The 24,504-nt window shown below is 41.4% G+C and overlaps 1 protein-coding gene across 1 annotated transcript in view; it reads left to right on the top strand.

Annotated features, from left to right (window-relative positions):
- nt5dc1 (5'-nucleotidase domain containing 1) overlaps positions 1 to 24,504 on the top strand; it is a 545,446-nt gene that overhangs the window by 441,958 nt on the left and 78,984 nt on the right. The window lies entirely within an intron of this gene.

Here is a 24,504-nt window from a genome sequence, read left to right as displayed (position 1 = left end):
GAACTCCAGGATGAACATTTCCCATCAACCACCACCCTCTGTCTTCTTACAGCTAGCCAATTCCTGATCCAAACCGCTAAATCACCCTCAATCCCATGCGTCCGTATTTTCTGCAATAGTATTTCATGAAGGGAAGGTCATGTTTGACTAATTTGGTGGAATTCTTTGAAAACATTACATGCGCAGTGGACATTGGGGAACCTGTGGATGTGGAATACTGGATTTTCAGAAGGCATTTGACAAGGTGCCACACCAAAGACTGCTGCGTAAGATAAAGGTGCACAGTGTTACGGGTAATGTATTAGCATGGATAGAAAATTGGTTAACTAACAGAAGCAAAGAGTGGGGGTAAATGGGTGTTTTTTTGGTTGGCGATCAGTGACTAGTGGTGTGCCTCAGGGATCAGTGTTGGGACTGCAATTGTTTACGATTTATATAGATGATTTGGGGACCGAGTGTAGTGTGTCAAAATTCGCAGATGTCACTAAGATGAGTGGCAGAGCAAAGTGTGCAGAGGATGCTGAAAGTCTGCAAAGGGATATAGATAGTCTAAGTGAGTGGGCGAGGATCTGGCAGATGGAGTACAATGTTGGTAAATGCGAGGTCATCCATTTTGGTAGGAATAACAGCAAAATGGACTATTATTTAAATGGTAAAAAATTGCAGCATGCTGCTGTGCAGAGGGACCTGGGTGTCCTTGTTCTGTTCTTCTGAATGAGTGTTTCAGCTGTGTTTATCCCCACCTTATTTTGGCGTTCCTTTTGCAAGCATCTCAAAGATTTTTATAATGACCTCATAAAAGTTATTCATTTTAAAAAGTCACTTAACAAAGGAACCTAAATGCTCTTTGTTGTTTAGGTGTGGCACAGTGGTTAGCACTGCTGCCTCACAGCTCCAGAATCTAGGTTCTATTACAGCCTCGGGTGACTGTGTGGAGTTTGCGCATTCTCTCTGTATCTGGTGGGTCCCCTCCGGGTGCTCCGGTTTCCTTCCACAGTCCAAAGATGTGCAGGTTAGGTTGATTGGCCATGCTAAATTTCCCATTAGTGTCAGGGGGATTAGCAGGGTAAATACGTGGGGTTACGAGGATAGGGCCTGGGTAGGACTGTTGTCAGTGCAGGCTTGACGGGCCCAATGGCCTCTTTCTGCACTGTAGGGATTCTAGAACAGATCAGTTACTCGGCAAGTTTCTCGAAACAGCATGCAAAGTTTTCCAACAAAATACTAATATGAAAGGCGTGATATGATGATATATCAAGGGAAATTGCTTCCAGAGTGAAACATCTGCAGATTTCTTATTTTAGAAGCAAAAGTAACTTGTCAGTAATAATCTGAGAGACCTTTCAGTGGGACAATCCTGGGCTTTACAGGGCACAGTCGATGCTGTGCCAACATTTTTACTGAGCTGCTGTCAAAAAGATAAAGCTAATGATGCAAACCAGCAGTAGAACAAGCACAAATACCTCCAAATAGTCATCTCACTTTGACTTCACTTCATGTGTTTTTCAGAATGCTTTCAAAAGTTTTGTTTTTAATTCTGGTGGTGCAGTGAACTTTTCTGTAGCTTTTGAGAAGAACAGGTTAACCCATCAGTTGTTCTCAATGGAGTGCCAGCTAGCCGCTGGAAGCCGAGAAAGGAAATAACAGGAAAGACGGGCTTGTTTTTTATATAACGTCTTTCAGGACCTCAAGAATCTGTTGTCAGTGCAGGCTTGACGGGCCAATCATGCACCTTTCAAATATATTTACTGCTGTCATACAGCAAGTAGGTCTCCACTTCCAGTGTGTGACTGACCCGCCCCCCCCATTTTCTACCCTCTATAAACTCGAGGTCATCTATTACTGCTGTCTGTGCCCCAACTCACAAGTGAGCCCTGTTCATCAATCATCCCTGTGCTTCGTGGCCTACACTGGCTCCCAGCTTAAGGAATACTTCAATTTGAAAATTCTTACCCTTAACACCACCGTGACCTCACCACTCCCTATCTTTCTAATCTCCTCCATCCCCACAACATGCCAAGGGATGCTCCTTCAATTCTGGCCTCTTGAGCACGCTTTTTGTTTTATTCATTCGTGGGACATGGACTCGCCGGCTGGCCAGCATTTATTGCCCATTACTAGTTGACTGAGGGCAGTTGAGAGTCAATCACTTTGCTGTGGCTCTGGAGTCACATGTAGGCCAGGCCAGGTAAGGACGAAAGATTTCCTTCCCTAAAAGACATTAGTGAACCAGATGGGTTTTTCCAAAAATCGACAACGATTTCATGGTCATCAGTAGATTCTTAATTCCAGATACCTTCTATTGAATTCAAATTCCACCACCTGCCGTTCAAAGTGCTGCATAAATATTATTGATTATAAAACAATTAAGTCCCTATCCCACCCCACCAACCAGACCCCCCCCCCCCCCAATAAAAAGGGTAATTCCGTTAATATCACCACCTTTACTTTGCTAAAATAGAGCTATTCTTAGGAGAGGCAATTTAACAAAGTTCCAAGGTAACTCTTTTAATTGTAGTTTATGTATGTATTTTCATGTTTCAATTTTTTAATTAATCTTCACTTCTGCCCCTAGCGCCTCTTGAAATCATCCGCGCCACTATTTAACTGCATTGCAGCAAGAATTATTTTTGTCGGCTTTACCTGAGGGGTGGCTTCCAGGCAGAGTAAATGACTGAGATTCCTTACATCAGCTGCGGTGCACAAGTCCCTGTGGATGGTTTGGGATAGCTGCCTTCAATAATAACTAGAGGCTTAGTTTTGCAAAGTTTACGCTTTTATTTTCTTAAAAATAAGACTTTGGAATTGACATAAATTGGCAAACATTTTAAATTACAGTAAATGACGTTGTAGAAGTTAACAGATGGGTACCAGTGCGTGTTACCATGTTTTCACAAGTGGTGATCCAACCACATAACATAACAATCGGTCAGTGGTTGTGAAACTGTGGTAACACTATGGTAACTGTCTGTGTACAATTTATACCATGAATGTACTGGGAAATGTCAGCATATTTGTGGTGTTTAATCATTGTGTTACTTTCTTTCAAAATCAATAAAATCCAAGTGTGGTACTTCTACATGGACAAAGGGGCTCCTGGTACAATTCTGTAAGTTGATAATTCATTCACTATTGGGATACAGTACCACCTAAAGCCATACATAAATGACATCAATGGCGCTTCACAGCATTAAAATACTCTGCATTAAAATCGCAATTTGGATTACAAATGACTTATTTCACATTGGATCCCTAAAGACTATAAAGTAAGTTATATCCGTACTATTGTCTGGACTGGATTTAAAGCAAAATCCCTGTCATGAAAGGATATTGTGGCAAACCACATATCACCCAAGTTTGATTATTTATTTAAATTTAACATTGCAATAATACCTTCAACTTCTGTTTTTTTTGTATAAAACTACCCTTTCAATCTGAAGGTAGAAATCTGCAGAATGGAACAGGTATTTCACATATTTACTCCAGCTGTTCTGACCTCTCAACAGTAACAGGACTGTCTGCTGTGAGGAGCTTGTTGACTTTCCTTGTCTCCAATTTTTACTGATTAACTTTACTTAAAACAGTACGGTTTTATATTTCCAAAATGATCACAGTACGGCAAATGTATCAGTGAAAAATCTATTGTCTCTTCTCTGTGTGCCTTGAAACAGGAAAGAACATGATCTTTTGGTCAGCCTCGATACTGTTATTTATGACTGCATTTATATTTGTTTTTTTAAATGTTGGGAAGAATTGCAGGTAGATGGTGACTTTTGAAATGCGAGTTCAGAAACTCAACTCCTGGTTGTTCTGAGCAGAGATCAATGGTCAAATTCCGGCACAGTAGCTAAAATGGCAGTAATTCTTATCTATCTCAACCTTGCCTTCCATTACAGTCTCAGCTGCAGTCTCAATTAACTGGTCTTTGCCCTTTGTGCATTAACAACATAGACCAAGCCAAACCAACAAGTGTATAAAAAGGCTCACAGTTAGATATTCAAATTAACCCAAAATAGTTAATGTAAGTCACTGAACTTGGAATTTGATTCCTTGCAAATCTTTTGTTGTGAATCTTGTGCCCATTCAGAGGACAAATAGAATAATTCCCATTTCTGCCACCCACTGATAGCATTCCTCAGGCAAGGGCAGAGTAAAACTTATTTCTTCCATCTGTATTACAGTACTGTGAATGATTCCACCTCCCACATCAGCTGTCCTGTGACTTTTATGAATGGGGTGATAATTTAATATCAGTTTAATGCAAAATCATGGTAGTGTGGGGCTGTGTCCACCAGGAACCAAATTGCGAGTACCCACATTCATTTCACATTGGATCCCTAAAGACTATAAAGTAAGTTATATCCGTACTATTGTCTGGACTGGATTTAAAGCAAAATCCCTGTCATGAAAGGATATTGTGGCAAACCACATATCACCCAAGTTTGATTATTTATTTAAATTTAACATTGCAATAATACCTTCAACTTCTGTTTTTTTTCTACAATTCCCAGATACCTCTTATTGTTGTGTCAAGCAGCAAATGGAAATGGTCTTGGAATGACTCACTCAATAATTGCTTTCCATCCCAATGGAGAGTTTCCTCCCTCCATGGAAACTCCAATTCCAACACATTCCAAGGCCATTTAGAGTTAATTAATGTTACTCTGAGAAGTTTAAAAATTGGGAGGTGCTAGGAAGTTTTCCACTATTGTTCTGAAGAATAAAATTACTTTTTCATCACTTTGTGATTTTGGCATTTTAAAATTGTGCACTAGGTGCAACACCGAGTTGAGACTGCACACTTGATGGAAAGCAAGAATGGAATGCGTAACTCGGCACTCGAGTCAAGGGATGCTCCAACCCTGCACCCCTTTGCTTCATGCTAATGCTCTTCAAACTCAACCTCAGAATCATATCTCCCTCTGCATCCTCTACAAAATTCAGACTGGTGCCCCTTCAACAATAAAAAAACAATCCCAGTTGTTCCCACATTGATACCCATGTTTGTTCTGTGGACTTAAACCCAGTTGAATTTCTAAAATGCATTTTACAGAGGATTGCAAAAAACAAGAAATCAAGTGGGCATCCTTCCTAAATTAACAGTCATCAATCAGGAAACTGTTGACACTGACAGGAGCATTTATGTGTTATTGAGATATAGCAATCATAGCCAGATGGAAATATTGAATGTTTTAAAACTATAATTACCTTAGATTTATGATGCACATTCACTTGAGTGTTAATGAAGAATTTGAAGAAAATAGATGAAAAATATTAAAATAAATATGCAATATGCAGCAGAAGTCAGATTGTGATTAAGGGGCAATATTTACCAGGAATTAAGCAAATAATTTCGAGTAATAGAGAACGAGCACTGCCCCATTGGCCTGTATTTTTTAAAAAGGAAAAAGCAGGAAGAGTTAATGTAAACATAACCACCGGAGAATTGCCTATTATTACTTCCAGTGGCATGCATTGGAGGAGTTCTGATGAAAAAATGGCTTGAAATTCTCAGTGTGAGGTTCAGAGTAAAGACTGAACATTTAACAAGGCTTACTTTTTTGTTAATACATTAAATGCGTCCATATTCATAGACAGGAAATATTCCTGTAATTTATAAATATGAGCTGACCTTTAGGTTAACTTGGTTAAAGCATACTGACCACAGATAGAAACAGAATGTACCATATGGTGACATTTCCTGAGAAGAATAATGTCAAAGGCATTTGATGCTTTTGAATTCCTATGAAGATAATGGATGGAAATACTTAAGTGTGTTAAAAATTGCAGTGTTTTCAAAGCAGTGCCATTCATCAGATCGTATAACCAAACCAAAGTAAGAGTAATCCAATTTTAAGCTATCTTCCATTGAAATAGCAGTCAAGTAGATGAACTGAATGTCTGGTGAAACACCAACTGCAACAGAAACATGGTAGCCCCAAGCAAATTATTGTAAAGTCTTACTTTCTTCATTTCCATGTTCAAGTCAATCTAGAGCAAGGCTGGCTTTATCGCCAAACATTAGTGGTTTTTGCATTTTGGAAAATATGGTGTTGTTACAGTTGATTGGGTCTGGCTCCAAATAATTGCCTAAATTGATTATTTTTTTACGTCCACTAGCAGTAATCACACTTTGTTAAATCTACCTTGGAATGTTTGGAGTAAGTTAACAGCAGCTAAAGTACCTTTACATTTATACTGCATTCCTCCACGTGACAATAAAATTGCCAAGAATAATGTGCTGAAGACCTTAGTAAATTTGTGAACTATTTTACTAATCGCTGCTTTTGCTCTTCGTGGACTGACTGTTACAGACATAATTACTGCTGGGACAGGCAATCTAATACTTACTCAGATTTATAAGCATCAGATGAAAATGTGCAGTTGGACTAAACTCCACAGCAGACTCTTAATTGTTCACTGATGACCAGAAGCCATGGCTCAAAATAAGTAAAGCATGCTATAAACGAGGAAATTAAGCAACACATCTGTAATCAGAGCAGTTAATTGTTCAACTCGCTAGAGAGCCAACATTCCATGTCGTACAAAGAGAAAATGCTAGACATACAACAGCATCATTCCTTTTGGTCATATAATTTCTCCTACCTTCCACCCAACCCCCTCCCTCCCGCCCCCCCCCCCCCCCCCCCCCACCCCTTCACCACCTTTGCACTTTCTTCAATCAGTCATATTTCTAACTTGTTGCAGTTTTGTTGAAAGGTCATTGACATAAGACAGGGACATTTCCCTCTCTCTCAGGTTTTGCCTTCCCTGAGTATTTTGAGCATTTTCTCTTTCAGATTTTCAGCATCCACAGTAATTTGCTTTTGTTTCTGTAACACACAGCTGGTTAATCTATCGAAAATGTCTGTGTATCCATTTCACAGTAAGAAGTCTCACAACACCAGGTTAAAGTCCAACAGGTTTATTTGGTAGCAAATACCATAAGCTTTCGGAGCGCTGCCCCTTCGTCAGATGGAGTGAAAATCTGTTCTCCAACAGTGCACAGAGACACAACATCAAGTTACAGAGTACTGATTAGAATGCAAATCTCTACAGCCAGCCAGGTCTTAAAGGTACAGATAATGTGGGTGGCGGGAACATTAAACACAGGTTAAAGAGATGTGTATTGTCTCCAGACAGAACAGCTAGTACGATTCTGCAAGATCAGGAGGCAAGCTGTGGGGGTTACTGATAATGTCCCATAAATCCAACATCCCGGTTTAGGCCGTCCTCATGTGTGCGGAACTTGGCTATCAGTTTCTGCTCAGCGACTCTGCGCTGTCGTGTGTCGTGAAGGCCGCCTTGGAGAACGCTTACCTGAAGATCCAAGGCTGAATGCCCGTGACTGCTGAAGTGCTCCCCCACAGGAAGAGAACTGTCTTGCCTGGTGATTGTCGAGCGGTGTTCATTCATCCGTTGTCGTAGCGTCTGCATGGTTTCCCCAATGTACCATGCCTCGGGACATCCTTTCCTGCAGCGTATCAGGTAGACAACGTTGGCCAAGTTGCAAGAGTAGGTACCGTGTACCTGGTAGATGGTGTTCTCACGTGAGATGATGGCATCCGTGTCGATGATCCGGCACGTCTTGCAGAGGTTGCTGTGGCAGGGTTGTGTGGTGTCATGGTCACTGTTCTCCTGAAGGCTGGGTAGTTTGCTGCGGACAATGGTCTGTTTGAGGTTGCGTGGTTGTTTGAAGGCAAGAAGTGGGGGTGTGGGGATGGCCTTGGCGAGATGTTCGTCTTCATCAATGACATGTTGAAGGCTCCGGAGGAGATGCCGTAGCTTCTCCGCTCTGGGGAAGTACTGGACGACGAAGGGTACTCTGTCCACCGTGTCCCGTGTTTGTCTTCTGAGGAGGTCGGTGCGCTTTTTCGCTGTGGCGCGTCGGAACTGTTGATCGATGAGTCGAGCGCCATATCCTGTTCTTATGAGGGCATCTTTCAGCGTCTGGAGGTGTCTGTTGCAATCCTCCTCATCCGAGCAGATCCTGTGTATTCGGAGGGCTTGTCCGTAGGGTCCGTAGGGGATGAGTCCGTAGACTCATCGATCAACAGTTCCAACGCGCCACAGCGAAAAACCGCACCGACCTCCTCAGAAGACAAACACGGGACACGGTGGACAGAGTACCCTTCGTTGTCCAGTACTTCCCCGGAGCGGAGAAGCTACGGCATCTCCTCCGGAGCCTTCAACATGTCATTGATGAAGACGAACATCTCACCAAGGCCATCCCCACACCCCCACTTCTTGCCTTCAAACAACCACGCAACCTCAAACAGACCATTGTCCGCAGCAAACTACCCAGCCTTCAGGAGAACAGTGACCATGACACCACACAACCCTGCCACAGCAACCTCTGCAAGACGTGCCGGATCATCGACACGGATGCCATCATCTCACGTGAGAACACCATCTACCAGGTACACGGTACCTACTCTTGCAACTCGGCCAACGTTGTCTACCTGATACGCTGCAGGAAAGGATGTCCCGAGGCATGGTACATTGGGGAAACCATGCAGACGCTACGACAACGGATGAATGAACACCGCTCGACAATCACCAGGCAAGACAGTTCTCTTCCTGTGGGGGAGCACTTCAGCAGTCACGGGCATTCAGCCTTGGATCTTCAGGTAAGCGTTCTCCAAGGCGGCCTTCACGACACACGACAGCGCAGAGTCGCTGAGCAGAAACTGATCGCCAAGTTCCGCACACATGAGGACGGCCTAAACCGGGATGTTGGATTTATGTCACATTATCAGTAACCCCCACAGCTTGTCTCCTGATCTTGCAGAATCTTACTAGCTGTTCTGTCTGGAGACAATACACATCTCTTTAACCTGTGTTTAATGTTCCCTCCACCCACATTATCTGTACCTTTAAGACCTGGCTGGCTGCATTCTAATTAGTATTCTGTAACTTGATGTTGTGTCTCTGTGCACTGTTGGAGAACAGATTTTCACTCCATCTGACGAAGGGGCAGCGCTCCGAAAGCTTATGGTATTTGCTACCAAATAAACCTGTTGGACTTTAACCTGGTGTTGTGAGACTTCTTACTGTGCTTACCCCAGTCCAACGCCGGCATCTCCACATCATGACTATCCATTTCATCCACTGCAGGATTATTTTGAGTGATTAAGGAAGCTACTTCAGATGCTGGAAACCTGAAATAAGAACAGAAAATGCTGAATAAACTCAGCAGGTTTGGCAGCATCTGTGGAGAGGGAGAAACAGAGTTAACTTGAGTCCAATATGACTCTTCTTCAGAACAATAATTATACTCAGCTTTGATGTGTGTTCCCAGGGTAAAGTGACCTACATGGATTGGTTACTGTTGCAGTGCTGCTTGAGCGCCAGCCACTGCTCAGTGCTTTCTGCATGCCATTGGTGGATTTTCACAGTAACTTCATTGCGGTGTTAATGTAAGCCTACTTGTGACACTGATAAATAAACTTTAAAACTTATGTTACATTATTAATAGTTTCAAAATTTTAACCTACTTTGCACAGCTGCGCAATATTTTCCTCTTCTATTTTGGAAATATGTCAAAGGGCACGATCTTACTGGCCGTTCACACCACAGTCCCGCTGCAGAGAGGTCGGAGAATTTGGCACCCAGCCAAATCGCCATTCATTGCAGCGGGATGGGAAAATCCCACCAGCACGAATGGCCATAAGATTCCAGCCATCATGCCCATCTCCCGCTCCTTCACCTCATCAGCCCACCCACCCCCATCTCCCTCATTGGTAAAGTTGATGAAAAGACAGTTGGGACGTCTTGTTGAAGTTGTACAAGACATTGATAAGGCCACACTTGGAATACTGTGTACAGCTCTGGTTACCTTATTATAGAAAGGATATTATTAAACTAGAAAGAGTGCCGAAAAGATTTACCAGGAAGCTACCAGGTCTTGATGGTTTGAATTATAAGGAGAGGCTGGATAGACTGGGACTTTTTTCTCTGGAGCGTAGAAGGCTGAAGGGTGATCTTATAGAGGTCTATAAAATAATGATGGCCACAGATCAGCTAGACAGTCAGTATCTTTTCCCAAAAGTAGGGGAGCCTAAAACTAGAGGGCATAGGTTTAAGGTGAGAGGGGAGAGACACAAAAGTGTCCAGCGGGGCAATTTTTTCACACAGAGGATGGTGAGTGGAACAAGCTGCCAGAGGTAGTAGTAGAGGCGGGTACAATTTTATCTTTTAAAAAGCATTTAGACAGTTACATGGGTAAGATGGCTATAGACGGATATGGGCCAAATGCGGGCAATTGGGACTAGCTTAGGGGTTTAAAAAAAAGGCAGCATGGACAAGTTGGGCCAAAGGACGTGTTTCCATGCTGTAAACCTCTGTGACTCTATAACATGATTCCTAGATTTGTCAGTCACAGTTAAAAGACTTCATTGTTTAATTTAGCAGGGTGAGACTGATAAAAGTTTGTAGATGTGTGAGGAAGGTTAAAAGCACATTGTTAGTAACAAGAGAAAGTATCTAGTGAAACTGTAAGATTGGAAGGGATAAAGTCCCGCTTTCCCCTAAATAGAGTTGTCCCTGCACTCTAAATTCCCCAGTAAGATGAATTGTTAAAATAATGTTTCCCAAACTGTGGGTTTACGAGATGAAAATTTGGCGTCGCACATTTCAAGGCAGCAATGGCTGTCCTGAAGCTCTTTAAATCCTCGTGCTTTTATTGCTGGTGAGTGTGGCCTAATTGGACTGCTCTCTGAGGCCAGAATGCTGCTGTTGGAAAGAAATCACCTCACAAAGTAGTGGTTTGATTTACTTTTGTCTGAAGCCTGTCTTTTCATCAACTTTACCAATGAGGGAGATGGGGTGGGGGGGTGAAGTGGGGTGGGGGGGGGGGGGGCTGATGAGGTGAAGGAGCGGGAGATGGGCATGCTCAACTTCTTTCTCCAACCTCCACTCCCGTTTGACAACGAGAGCCTCCCACTGCCCCCCCTCCCAGCTCAAAACTCTTGTACCTCCCAAAGCTTTCACCCTGGGGTTGTACAAATTCTGGGACATTAAAATGAGGTCATAAGAACTAGGAGCTGGTGTAGGCAATTCAGCCCTTTGAGCCTGCTCCACCATTCAATACAATCATAACAAATCTCTCCTCCTTACTGCCCACTCCCCATAACCCTTCATCTCGCTACTAATTAAAAAGCTATCTGTATCCTCCTGAAATCTGTTTACTGCTCTGGCGTCACTGCGCTCTGGGGAAGAGAATTTCAGATTCAATAGCACCTTTCCTGAACTCAGGATGTCCCAACGCACTTTACACCCAATGAAGTACTTCTGAAGTGTAGACACCTTTGTGATGTAGGAAATACAGCAGCCAATTTACACAAAACAGGCCCCCACAAGGAGCCAGAAGTTGGAATGGTCAGATAATCTGTTTTGAGGATGTTAATTGAGGGATAAATATTGACCAGGCCTGATCATCTTCAAAATAGTGCCATAGGATCTTTTACATCAACCTGAGAGAGCAGGTGGAGCCTTGGTTTAATATTGTATCTGAAAGATCGCACTCCTTTGACTCAGAAACTTAAGATGTGAGTAGCACAACAATTCAAGAAATAAAAGTAAATGGTAAAAGTCGCCATAGTCCCAAATGACCATAGGCTGCCCTCTGCTTTGTGGGGGAGAATTGACTTGTGGTGATTTAACTTGAGGATCAACACACCTCAGGCGAGAGGGGCAAGGTTGAGAAGCAGGGCCTTCATTAATAACCTCAGCCAGTACGGGAATTCAACCCGCGCTGCTCATGTTGTTCTACATCACAAACCAGCCATCCAGGCAAATGAGCTAACCAACTCCCAAATGGTAACGTTCTACTGACAGTTTTACCAGACAGATATCCTTGCGTGTCATCAAGAGACTTAAAGAAGTGGATTTATCTAAATAAACCTGACATGTGGAGCTACTTAATTGTTTATACATTTTTTAAAATATTATCACAGCTGTGCTTTAGAAGCATTGGTTTGGCTTTGCAAGTTTGTCGTTATATCTGGAGTTCTGTCTGCTAAACTTTTCAATTTATTTACTGCCTTCCACAGCTCTATTAACAAATTGCATGGTGTCAGCAATGTTACTTTTGTTGCAGTGTTTCCTTCGACTATCATTGAATTTCTACAGCTGCTTCAGCATACTTCCAAAGACATTAAGTACTTGAGTACATGTAATTGTCATATGCTTATTGCTTCCATGAATGCACGTGAAGTGCATATTATGTGATGAACCTGTCTGATTATTTATAATGGTACCTTAATGATGATCAAAATGTAAAAATATCTTCAATTCCATTCGATATGCTCCTCTTACCTTGATTGGAATGACTTTAGCATTTAAAGCTACAAATACTTTTCAAAGTTTTGAAGCTTGACAATAATTTCATTAATTGCCAACATTATCATTTTAAATTTCTTGGTTTATTTTGTGCTATGAACTATGATCCTTAAACACCCGTAGATGCAGTGATAATAATTCTGCAGTAACTTTTTGGCTTAGTGATTGACAGAGGTAATACTGCAGCAGAATGCCAGTGAAATCTGTATACACTGTGTTAGATTCTCTAAAGATTAAAATATTTCTAAAATAATATTGTATCCAACATACTTTTTGGTGACCAACATGCTACATGTCAAACTCATCCTCTTTGTTTTGGGTAGTTGTAGCCTTAAAAATGAGTGGAACTATAACATTTATTCCACCAAGTTGTAATTATTCAATGAAAGTAAATAAATAAGATTTTTTTTAAATTCATTTGTGGGACATGGGCATTGCTGGCTGGCCAGCATTTATTGCCCATCCCTAGTTGCCCTTGTTCAGAGGGCAATTGTGGAGAGCCAACCACATTGCTGTGGCTCTGGAGTCACATGTAGGCCAGGATAAGGATGGCAGATTTCCTTCCCTAAAAGACATTAGTGAACCAGATGGGTTTTCCCGACAATCGACAACGGTTTCATGGTCATCAGTAGATTTCTATTTCCAGACATTTTTTATTGAATTCAAATTTCACCATCTACCATGGTGGGATTTGAATCCGGGTCCCCAGAATGTTAGCTGAGTTTCTGGATTAATCGCCCAGCGATAATACCACTCGGTCATTGCCTCCCCATGTGAAATTGTTTGGGATGAATAAATAATATGTTTTGCTTTCTAAAATCTATTTACCTTGTGAAATTTTTGCCATCCATGTTATCTGTCGGAAGCGGTATTTAAATGTTACTGAAACACGCATCAATACTAATCCTCCCAAATTTGTATCAAAAGTCAATAATCTGGATTGATCTGATTCTATCGAACCATGCTTAAAGGAACAAAGCACTTCAATAAATATGCAATCAGCCTCACTACTTTTAATCAGAAATTACATTCCCCACATGATCACGGTGTTCGTAGCTCTGCTGTGTAAATTATGTAAAGAATTCCTCCCAAATTTATATCAAAACTCATATCAAATCATAATTATTCAGTTCAAGTAAGTAAATAAGCTATAAGGTTGTTGCAATGAATAAATAATATGTTTTGCGTATTTTAGTAACATCTAAATAATGCTTTCTAGAGATAACGTTGATGGCAAAAAGTTCACAAGGTAAATAGATTTTAGAAAGCAAACCATATTATTTATTCATTCCCAACAACTGCATAGCTTATTTTTTTTACTTGAATTAAATAATTACAATTTGGTAGAATAAATGTTCGAGTTTCACTCATTCTTACGGCTACAAAACAAAGAGGATAGGTTTGACATGAAACATGTTGGTTACTAAAAAGTACATCCAACGGGTACAATGTTATTTTCGAAATATTTTATTTTTTAGAGAATTTACAGAGCATTCGATACTGCAGTAAAAATACTGAATGGGTAATTTTCCAAACTCTCACTCCGCGCGGAACCTTGCGCACCACGAGACCAACTCAAAGATTCTGGCATTTGCTTCCAACCATTATTTAAAATAAGTGGAAAACTATGCACCGCGTACAGCAGAATTCCTGGTCTGAAGCCTCAGCAGGCAAGGCTCCCAGTGGGAGCACAACATCAGAGATTTGTCACTTAGGTAAAAATAACAAAAAACTGTACCACCAGTTTTTTTTAGAAAGTGTAAATAAATTATTACTGCTGTTCCGAAACTCGATATTGCTTTTTACTGTACTGGTGCATAGTACTTACATTTGAGAAAGAGAATTTACCTTTCACCCTCAAGGCATCCTACTTCAACTGGGAGAGCAGTAAGCAGAAAACACACTCAGTGCCGACAGTCAAAGCATGTCATTCATTGCCTGCCTGTTGGGGACATGTTTGTTGCATTTTAGACAGTGACGATGATTATTCTAAATTTGGCCTTATGGAAGCGTTTCTTGTTCGGTTTTTGCAGCAAATATTGTTGTTTATGTGTCATTTGCAACTTGGTCGCAAATCCTGAGAAGAGGAAATATTCACCCCATTCCCCCCTCCCACCATAGAGGCAAAAGCTTTCACCTGGTATTCCAGGTGACCTACTGCATATGTTTGTACATGTTGCTAGTGGACATGAGTGTCAAGCAACGTTGTAGAACCAACATCACAAAAATGATCACTTTATCCATGTTTCTATGATCTTATTGAATGGTGGGGCAGGCTCGAGGGGCCAGATGGCCTACTCCTGCTCCTATTTCTTATGTTCTTATGTTTTCCTTTTATCTGTAAGGTTAATTTCTATTAACTCCTCCTTTCCACAGAATTATATTACTCTTGCAGGACTATGAAGATAAAAAATAATAATTTGTAACAAGAGGTCGGATATTTGTGAATACGTCACCTGAGAAGGCCATTACAGTAAATAGTATGATAGCACATGAGGTGCCTGTGCCTCATGGATTTGGGGGCAAGGAGCTCAGCATTTGCTGCCAAAATTTAGCACAGATTAGACCATCTGCTTCCAGAGCCGATTGATGACCCTATATGATGGCAGTAGAGGCTGCAATTCCTGTAGTTAATGTGGGAGCAGCAATGCTGGGAGGTGACAGAAAAGAGGGGGATGAGAGGTAATTTGCCCAAGTTTAATGCAGCAACATTGAGGAGTCTCAAACAGCCCATCATAAATGGAACAGGTTGAAGCATAACAGAGATTTTTCTTCTAAACAGGGACAGGTATTTACAATGTCAGTTTGACTTTAGTAGAATTCAAGAGTTTGTGTTTGTAAATATTTTGGGTGAAGCAACACAAGTAGCAGTGACCATATCTGATGGTTTATCCAACACATTCTGGAAACAGAGGTTACATTGCAATTTTTCAGTGAAAGGTGGAAGTTATAGCAGTGAAAGTGAATAATTACAATGTATAGGTTTACAAGAATGATACCGAAACTGAAAGGTTATACCAATGGGAAAAGATTGAATAGGCTGGGACTCTCTCCTCCAGAAAAGTGAAGGCTGAGGCTTGAACTGATAAGAGTTGTTCAGGGGATCACAAATATAAGATAGTCACTCGTAAATCCAATAAGGAACTCAGAATGAATGACTTCCCCAAACAGTAGTCAGAATGTAGAACTCACCCCTACGGAAAGTGAATGAGGCAAAGGTAGGCTTGTGGAAATGGCTTGGAGATCAGCCATAGAATCCCTACTCTGCAGAAGGAGTCCATTCAACCCATCGAGTCTGCACCAACCCTCCGACAGATCATCTTACCAAGGACCAGCCCCCACCTTATCCCCATAGCCCCATTCGTTTATACCACTAAACCTACACTTCGTGGGACACTAAGGTGTGATTTCACATGGCCAATCCACCTAACCAGCACATCTTTGAACAGTGGGAGGAAACTGGAGCACCTGGAGGAAACCCACGTAGAGACAGGCATGAATGGAGAGAAAGCGGGAGTGGGATACTGAAAGTGCATGATCAGCCTATCTCCTGCACTTATTTTCTATGTTTCCATGTTTTTATGTTTCTATGTTTTGAATGTTGGAAGTGGCTTGAGGGGCTGAATGGCCTCCTGTTCCTTCCTATGCAGCTGTATGTTTTCACATGTCAGGATCATCTTGAGTTGTCAGCCTTGCAGGGTATGTGTCAATTTTTGTGATGCTTATGGTCGGGTATTGGTGTCTCTAGGTTGGCAGGTGATGGGTAAAAGACCTTTCTGAAGAGAGATGATATTGAACGACATGATGACAAATCAGACAGGTTGATGCTGAGATCAGTTGTAAGAGTGATAGGATTAATGGCCACTTCCCATTCAGAATCATTTTGTTAACCTGACATTACATTTCAGACATTACTTGTAACTGACATATCTGAATTATAATGCAGACTTTACCTTAATTGAACTTAGAAACAAAGGAGCTTTTTGCCGTATCGGCTGTTAATTTTTAATGTTATTGGAGCACAAATGGCAGCAGAGTTTTCCAAGTAATGTTAAATGGACCCAAGGTCACTTCATCAGGCTTGAAATCCTTTTGGTTCCATTGGTAGAAAGGAGCTTTTGGCTGCCTTGATGCTGAACCTGCAGTAAATTGCAGTGTTAGCTAGGTTACTTATCCAGGGGTGTGCAGGTTATGAGAGTCAGAAGGAAAGGGGTGAATGGGATGAAGGGTAGGAGGTAGTGTCCGGAGAATGCCTGGGATAGATTGGTGCAGCAGCAGAATAACAGCAGTGCCTAAAGAAGTACAGTACTGGCAGCAGGCAACCTGAGGAATAAGAGTAACAGCTAGATGAAAGAGATGAGTGACAGAACTTCAGGGACCTGAGCTGAATGCCCTGCAATGAGTTGCAGAGCAATCGGGAATGATCTCTTTGGGGCCAGAGGCTGGAAGTCTACTGAATGTGGTGCCTATTCTGTGTCACCTTCTTTAACTCCAGGACTCATTTTCTATGCAAAATGTGGTCCAACACCCTCTTCAGAACAGGTCAGATAAACTACCTGTCCCTATCTCTTTTCATGCTTGGCATTCTTTAATTCATTTGGAACATGCATAATTCGAGTACATCTGACTCTATAGCAGAACAACACCATTTCTGCACTGCAAAAAGTGGGATTTCACACTTGATAAACCTCCCAGAAGATTCACTTGATCATCCGTTAGAGATGATTTTATTTATTGACACAACCACATTTGTGTCTGGATACTAAAAAAAGCACCATATAAATGCAAGTTGTTGTTAAGTCTGTCTGTATAACCATAACTTCACATTCTTATTATTGATATAATGAATACAGATGGTTTCACACTTAATGCTTCTAATCTTTACCAATATAACAGAAGTGACTAAACTTCACAAGTTTTTAATTGGACCTGAAGTTCTTTAAAATGCTCTATTAAGGTGCTGTATCAACGGAAGTTTGTTGTTACTTTCTAATTAATTGGATTGCTAAAATTCCAAAATGTTATATGTAATGTATGTAGTTTGGAATGTTAAATGAGTAAAATGGTTCAAAAAGGTTCCCATTAAAATGTAGTTAGTAATTACAATTTGCTTTGTTTGTAGAATTGAATGCAGGAGATATAGATGTAAAATGTTATGATTTTCCACATCTGGTCAATTTTAACATAAATATTTACCGACAATGTACCCCGTCAAGTTGTCAATTGTATGAGCAAAATTCTTCAAATGTTATGCCATAACTGTGGATCGAGATCAGTTGAAGTGCCTTACCTATGGCATTGGCTTTCCATTATCATGATCAAAACTTTGGTTCAATTTTTGATGTTTAGCAGGCTTTGGTGTCAGGCTGGCTGGAAACGGAAGTTTTTAAAAAAAGAGGAATTGCAGTAGTGCTGGAATGGATTTGGATAGCAGAGGGAGGAGTGAGACTGGAATAGCTCTCAAATGTGCAAAAGTCAGAGGCTGGGTGAAAACATTAATTCACCTGAAAGACAGAATTTACTTCTAATCTATCAAAGAATGTTTGGTTCACTGCCATATTTGTCCGAGTGATCTAACCTCCACACTGTAATTTAAAGCAGGTTTTGTGTTCACATTGAACTGTTTGAAACACATGCTCTACAGGTTTTAGAGAAATGGCAATAGTGGATTCCGGTCTGGTGAAGTGGAGTGTATTTTGTCAGGTATTGATGTCATCAATAGCGCACAGGTCTTTTAAGTCTCTTTCTGGAAATAAATCAGAGAAATAATTTGAACTAATGTGTCATATGTTTTTAATGAAAAAATGTAATATCCTGCCACAGTCTCCTTTGAAGCTATGTTTTGCGGTGTACAAGATTAAATACGTTAACTTAGAATACTGTAAGGATGCAGCTTTTCTTGTACTCTTGTATATTTGTATTTTACAAACCTTGTGAATTATATTTCTAACAGTTACTTGTGTGAGGAGACATGTCGAGTTTCTCTCCGTCATCTTCAACATACCGTATTAAAAAAATGAGAATTTTCAGAGTTTCTTTTTCTCTCCCATTCAATCTCTTTACCATATACAAAATTCAGTAGTGAAACTGTATGTTCACCAACTTGGTTTGTACCTTCTGCCTGCCCCCATGCACTTTTGGATTTCTTCAATTATTAAATGAATTTTGAACTAAGGATGTTTCCAGACCAATTCCCCTTGCCGTTTCCTTGAGCTATTTGTATCCAGACTCAACATGCAAGTAAACCAGTGGATTATTTTACCATCTGATTTGTGTTTATAGTTCCTGCATTTCATTTCCATTTGCTTTACTTATGCCCTCCAAACCTGTCTTCATAATATATAACAATGGCAAATTTTCAGGTTGAATTCACCCCTACCTGCCCCGCTCCCCCCAGCCTCACCTGTCAGGAGTGGATATTGGAAAATTACATTCGAGTCCCCCATGATTTTCTGAACCAAGGCTGGGACTGCTGAATTCTAGAGGAAGGTTCTGTGCTGCGAATGCACCGATAGATAATTTGCCCAAAATTTACTATGAATTGCAATCAAATATTGCATGAAGACAAATCAAAGCCTATTTAAATTGCTACGGATAAGATAGAAACAATTGACCGCAGACAAAGCATTAGATAAGTAATCTTATGCTTTCACTACAAGCATAATCTTGTTTTTGTTTCAGTACTTCAGTGAATTACATTTCTGTACCCCCATGGGAAATGTGGGAGACCTGCACTGGTTCTTGTTGTAAGGTTTCATTATTGTAGTGAACCACACAATATTTCCCAGTCCTTGAAGGAGTTTTACTGAAAAGTGAAAAAACGAGCCCTCTTCACTCATCTGTAATTTTGTTTGTCATCTTCCTGTCATTTTGGCTGCTTTGTGTAGCTGGTGTTAGAGCTTAAGTTATGGGAGCGCAATGAAGATTGGTTTCCATTGTGGAAAAGAAGATCAGGGCATCCTTTAAAGATAAAAAGAACTTGCAGTTATGTAGTGTCTTTCATGACCTCGGGCAATGTAGGAATTGGCTGCTACGTTTACTATATCAAAGCAATGACTTCACTTCAAAACTATTTCATTGGTTGTGGAGCATGTTGTGACATCCTGAGGAGCGAAATAAATAGTTGCTCTTTCTCTCAAAGTGCTTTCGAGGTAATGAAGTCCTGTTAAAGTGTAGTTTCTGGTTTAATGTAGGAAATGGGTGGCATGGTGACACAGTGGTTAGCACTGCCTCACAGAGCCAGGGACCTGGGATCGATTCCTGGTTTGGGTCACTATCTGTGTGGAGTTTGCACGTTCTCCCTGTGTCTGCGTGGGTTTCCTCTGGGTGCTCCGGTTTCCTCCCACAGTCTGACAGACGTGCTGATTATGTGTATTGACCCGAACAGGCGCCGGAGTGTGGTGACTCGGGGAATTTCACAGTAACTTCATTGCAGTGTTAATGTAAGCCTTACTTGTGACTAATAAATAAACTTTACTTTAAATGTCGGAGCCATTTTTCTTTTTAATCCTTATAACTAAATTATTTACATAAGTTTCACACAAACCATTAGGTGATACAGAAAACAGCTATTTTAGGTCCACATTAAAACTGACCATTTGTCAAGATTTTCCCAAAAGATTTAGCTGCCCCTTCATTTCGTCTCAGAATGCCCGATGGCAAGAGGAGCCTGAGAAAAGAATACCAGCGATCTAGAGTCCAAGGATCAATCCCACCTCCCAGAAACACCTGTCAAGTCTGCAGTGGGAGATTTGGCTCCAAGATTGGGCTCCTCAGCCACACAAGGACCCGCAGAACCCATGTTCAATGACACAGAGTTTCTTTGGTGGACAATTATATCTATTAGAAAGTGATCGCCAAAGAAGAAGAGCCTCAGAACAGCAGCCCCCACTTGAACCAGCCTGAATAATCTCTTTCAGGATTGATAGCGGGCAGCACAGGAAAATTTGGAGAACAGCCAGAAGTCTCCAAATTTTCACATCCCTCCTGTGACGATGCCCCTCGCTGGCTGGACTGGAAAATCCCAGCCCAAGAGTTTTCATTGAGTGAGAAGGAAAAAATATTTATTCTGGGAAGCCATTGATAATGAAAATTACCACCAGAAAAATGAGAAGGCGAGGAGACATTTCTTTGCACAAAAGATGGTTGTGTAACTTTTCAATCCCATGATCTTTGATCTTATTAACCAGTCTATTATGTGGCACTTGGATCAAATACTTTTTCAAAGTCCATACATACATCAATTGCACCACCCTCATCAACCCCCCCACACTCTTGCAGCACCCTCTCCCCACCGGCCCGAAACGCAACATATCCTTCACGAAACAACCCCCTCTGAGCAGCATGGAACAGTTTGAAAGCAGAGACTTGCCCCTTCGCTCACCCTCACTGATCAAGCACCTGAATGCGACTTTTATACTTGAAGTGTTTTCCTGACCAATCCGTCCTGACCAATCCGGCTGCAGTGAACGAGGTGGTTAAGACAGGTGAGCTGGGACGATTGGGAGTGAAGCTCACTAATGACGTTATGATGAATGCAAAAAAATGCAAATTGACATTTCCTGATCGTGCCAAATTTCTTTCGTAAAATGGGAATGAGCCCAAAAACAGGCGCCATTCCTGCTCGTCGCCCAATTTTACGACATTTTCCCGCTGCAAAACGGGCGTGATGAGGTCGTAAAATTCCACCCACAATGTCATACCTGCGAGGTGTCAGTGAAATATTCAAACAGAGATTCGAAAAGGAGATAGGAAAGATGCAAAAGGTTGAATTTTAATCTCCTGTGGTAGTGGAGACAAAGTATTGATTGCGTGCCTCAGCAGACATCCACAATCCATTTCCTGTGATGTATATCTCAGACTGTGTTAATGGCATGGAAAAGGAAAGAACATGGACTTGGACTCGGGGTACACAGGGAAATGGGTTGAAAAGATTGCTGCAGACCTGAGGTGGGTTTCTTTGGCCTCCCTGCAGCGCGTTTCTTTGTGGTGGGATGCAGCACGCCATTAGCCAGCAGTGGGGTCTTCTAGTCCTGCTGCTGTCAGTGGGATTTCCCATTGACTGTACCCCATGCCACCGGGAGACCCAAGGTGGGGGTGTGCCGGCGTGAATAGACGGAGAATTTTGGCCCTGATCTGTGTCTAGTGGTGTGCTGGTGTGTCAGAGTGTGAATGGCACACAAACAAGGAGACTTTGGCAGGAAAGCATCATACAACATAAAGTGGAAGCATCATTGTCTCAACTGTTGAAATTTATCAGTGTCATGTTATGCAGATGGTTAAAACTTCACACTTGTGTGTTTGTTTTGGCATTGAAAACGGCACCGGTGCTGTTTAGCACTCTATGGGATGACAGATAACATGCCCAGAGAATTTTAGTGCATTGAGTATGGCGAGTATTCATCAGCAAGCTGGAATTATTGCACATTGCCAAGTAGGTTTAGTTTCTTTGTTTAATAGAATCATCGAATCCCTACAGTGCAGAAGAAGACCATTCAGCCCATTGAGCTTGCACCAATAATAATCCAACCCAGGCCCTATCCCTGTAACCCCATGTATTTCACTATGCTAATCCCCCTGACACTAAAGGGCAATTTAGTACGGTCAATCAACCTAACCCGCACATCCTGGACTGTTGGAGGAAAACAGAGCACCTGGAGGGAACCCACACAGAGATGGGGAGTCTGTGCAAGCTCCATACAGACAGTCACCGAGGCCAGAATTGAACCTGGGTCCCTGGTGCTGTGAGTCAGCAGTGCTAACTACTGTACCACCAATTTAATGGTTTAAATATTCGATACTATGAACATTCTAAGTCCAAGAAATGTTGCACTGAGCCGAACTAACATTTTTTCCACAGGGGGCTGTGAGGCTGCATTAGCAGAATTAGTGGTTTGTCAACATTTAATAATTGATTCCATAGGTGATTGAAGGAAGAGGGAGTAAAGTGTTAAGGGAGATAGCTTGACACAAGGCATGAGGACTATCAGATGGAGGATAAACATCAAGCACGCTACTTATTGGTTTGGTCAACTGATTGGTTTCCATTTTGTAATTTATATGTAGCCCCTCTAATCTACCTCACCACAAACCCTGGAGCATCCTGTAGTGTATTAATGTCTCATTTCCCGCGCCAGCTGCCCCGAGCTGATTAATAATGCACTAGACTCCATTTCAGAAGAAAAAACACTGATGCTCATTTCCCTTCTGACTTTACAGCAAGCAGACATTTAGTTCCATCTGAGTTGAATTTGAGCACAGTTTCCAGGTACTATACCACACAATCTTTCCCCCTTCCCTTACATGATTATTATAAGGTACACTGTAAAACAAACTAACTTAATTAAGTGTGCATAAACGTTGGCATGAAAGCCACTTGTGTTATTTCAACCGATCCTCTGCTGAATTTCCAGTTGATAATCAGGAGATTACCAAAAGCAAGGCGGTTAAACCTGTAACAGACACTGGTTCAGCCCCAACTAGAGTATTGCGTCCAGTTCTGGATGCCACACTTTAGGATGGATGCAAAGGCATTGGAGAGGGTGCAAGATAAGATTAACAGGAATGGTTCCACAGATGAGGAACTTCAGTTACGCGGAAAAATTACAGAGGTTGGGACTATTCCCCATGGAGAAGAGAAAGTTGTGAGGAGATTTGACAGAGTATTCAAAATCATGAGGGGTCTGGATAGAGTCGATAAGGGAGAAAATTCCCATTGGTGGAAGAATCAAAAACCAGAGGGCACAGCTTTAAGGTAATCAACAAGAGAAGCAATGGCAAAATTAGGGAAAACCTATTTTCGCAGCGAGTGGTTAGGGTTAGGAATGCACTGCCTGGGAGTGTGGTGGATGCAGGGTCAGTTGAGGCTTTGAAAATGAAATTGAGTAATTATCTGAGAGAGGAATATTTACAGTGCTATGGGGAAAAGGCAGGGGAGCGGCATTGGTGAATTGCTCCTTCGGAAGGCTAGTACAAATACGGTAGGCCGAATGGCCTCCTGTGTTAGAACAATCCTATACTATATTTAGGTTTAGGTTATAGAACATTTAGCTGGCTGGTTTGTTTTCCCAAGTTTCTGAAACATTTCTTCATTATTGTGATAAGTTGATATTGCCTTTGTTACAGCATGGACTTTGGAGATTTGAAAAGCCTTCCTAAGTATTGCACTGCTATTCATAACAAGTCAACGTGCTGGTTTTCACTACTAGCTTGTTTGGTCACCTTGTTTATGTCAGTGTACACGTCACTCTTACAAAGCATAGCTGATATTATGACAAACTTTGAACCAGAAGCACTGCAATAAAGAAAATTTATATTATCCTTAAATTTTTTTGTGCAATCTGCAATTGTTTTTAAGAATATTTGAAAAAAATGTTAAGCATTTGCATTAATTGTAAAGGAATCAATTGTAATTTCCTTGGATAAGAAGAAATAATGGTCCAAGTAATCTGGTGACCCTTAACCTGGAAGCAGTACCAGCAGGGAAAATGTTAGGAACAGAAGCAGTGTGGCTGACAGACACAAACTGCTACAGGCAGAGGAGCTGGAGGGAGAAGGCAATCAATGCACAGATACAAGGAGAAAGCAGGCGGAGACAGGGAGAGGAACACAGAGAATTCTTGTGAGAAGAAGAAGCAAATCACTCTTGTGAGGAGCTAAGTTTTTCTCCATAGCAGAAAAAGAGATGGGAGCTCTTGCAGGCAATGTGCAAGCTGGCTAAAAAGGTCTAAAGCTTGGAAAACTGTGAATAGCTTGGGCATGCTAAAGACCTAGCTGTTTTCCCAAAAGTGGGAAACCCACAAAACCAGGGTATTATTAGTTGGTCAATTGAAAAATAACTCTGGAAAGCTACACCATTAGGGCTGTTGTAACCTAAGGTAGAGAGGGTTCACAGTAGTGTGTCTTGCTGATGATTTTTTCAAGTTTTGTCCTTCTAGAATTCAGATTTTTAATCATTCAGTTCCTCAGGTTTCCCTCCTTCAGTATATTTTTTATGCTGGTAAATCACTATTATTGTACAGAAGAAAATGTTACGACACATGATACAATGGAAAGATGATGTCATGGAACTGATCTATACTTTTGCTGAAGTATACAATGTTCTCTTTACACTTTGTCCAACAATCCTTTTGATCTTGAGAAGCAGTTACGGATTCTGAGGCA

Source organism: Mustelus asterias, chromosome 5 (genome assembly GCF_964213995.1).
Source record: "Mustelus asterias chromosome 5, sMusAst1.hap1.1, whole genome shotgun sequence".
NCBI classification, from domain to species: domain Eukaryota; kingdom Metazoa; phylum Chordata; class Chondrichthyes; order Carcharhiniformes; family Triakidae; genus Mustelus; species Mustelus asterias.
This window is presented reverse-complemented; position numbering and strand designations above follow the sequence as displayed.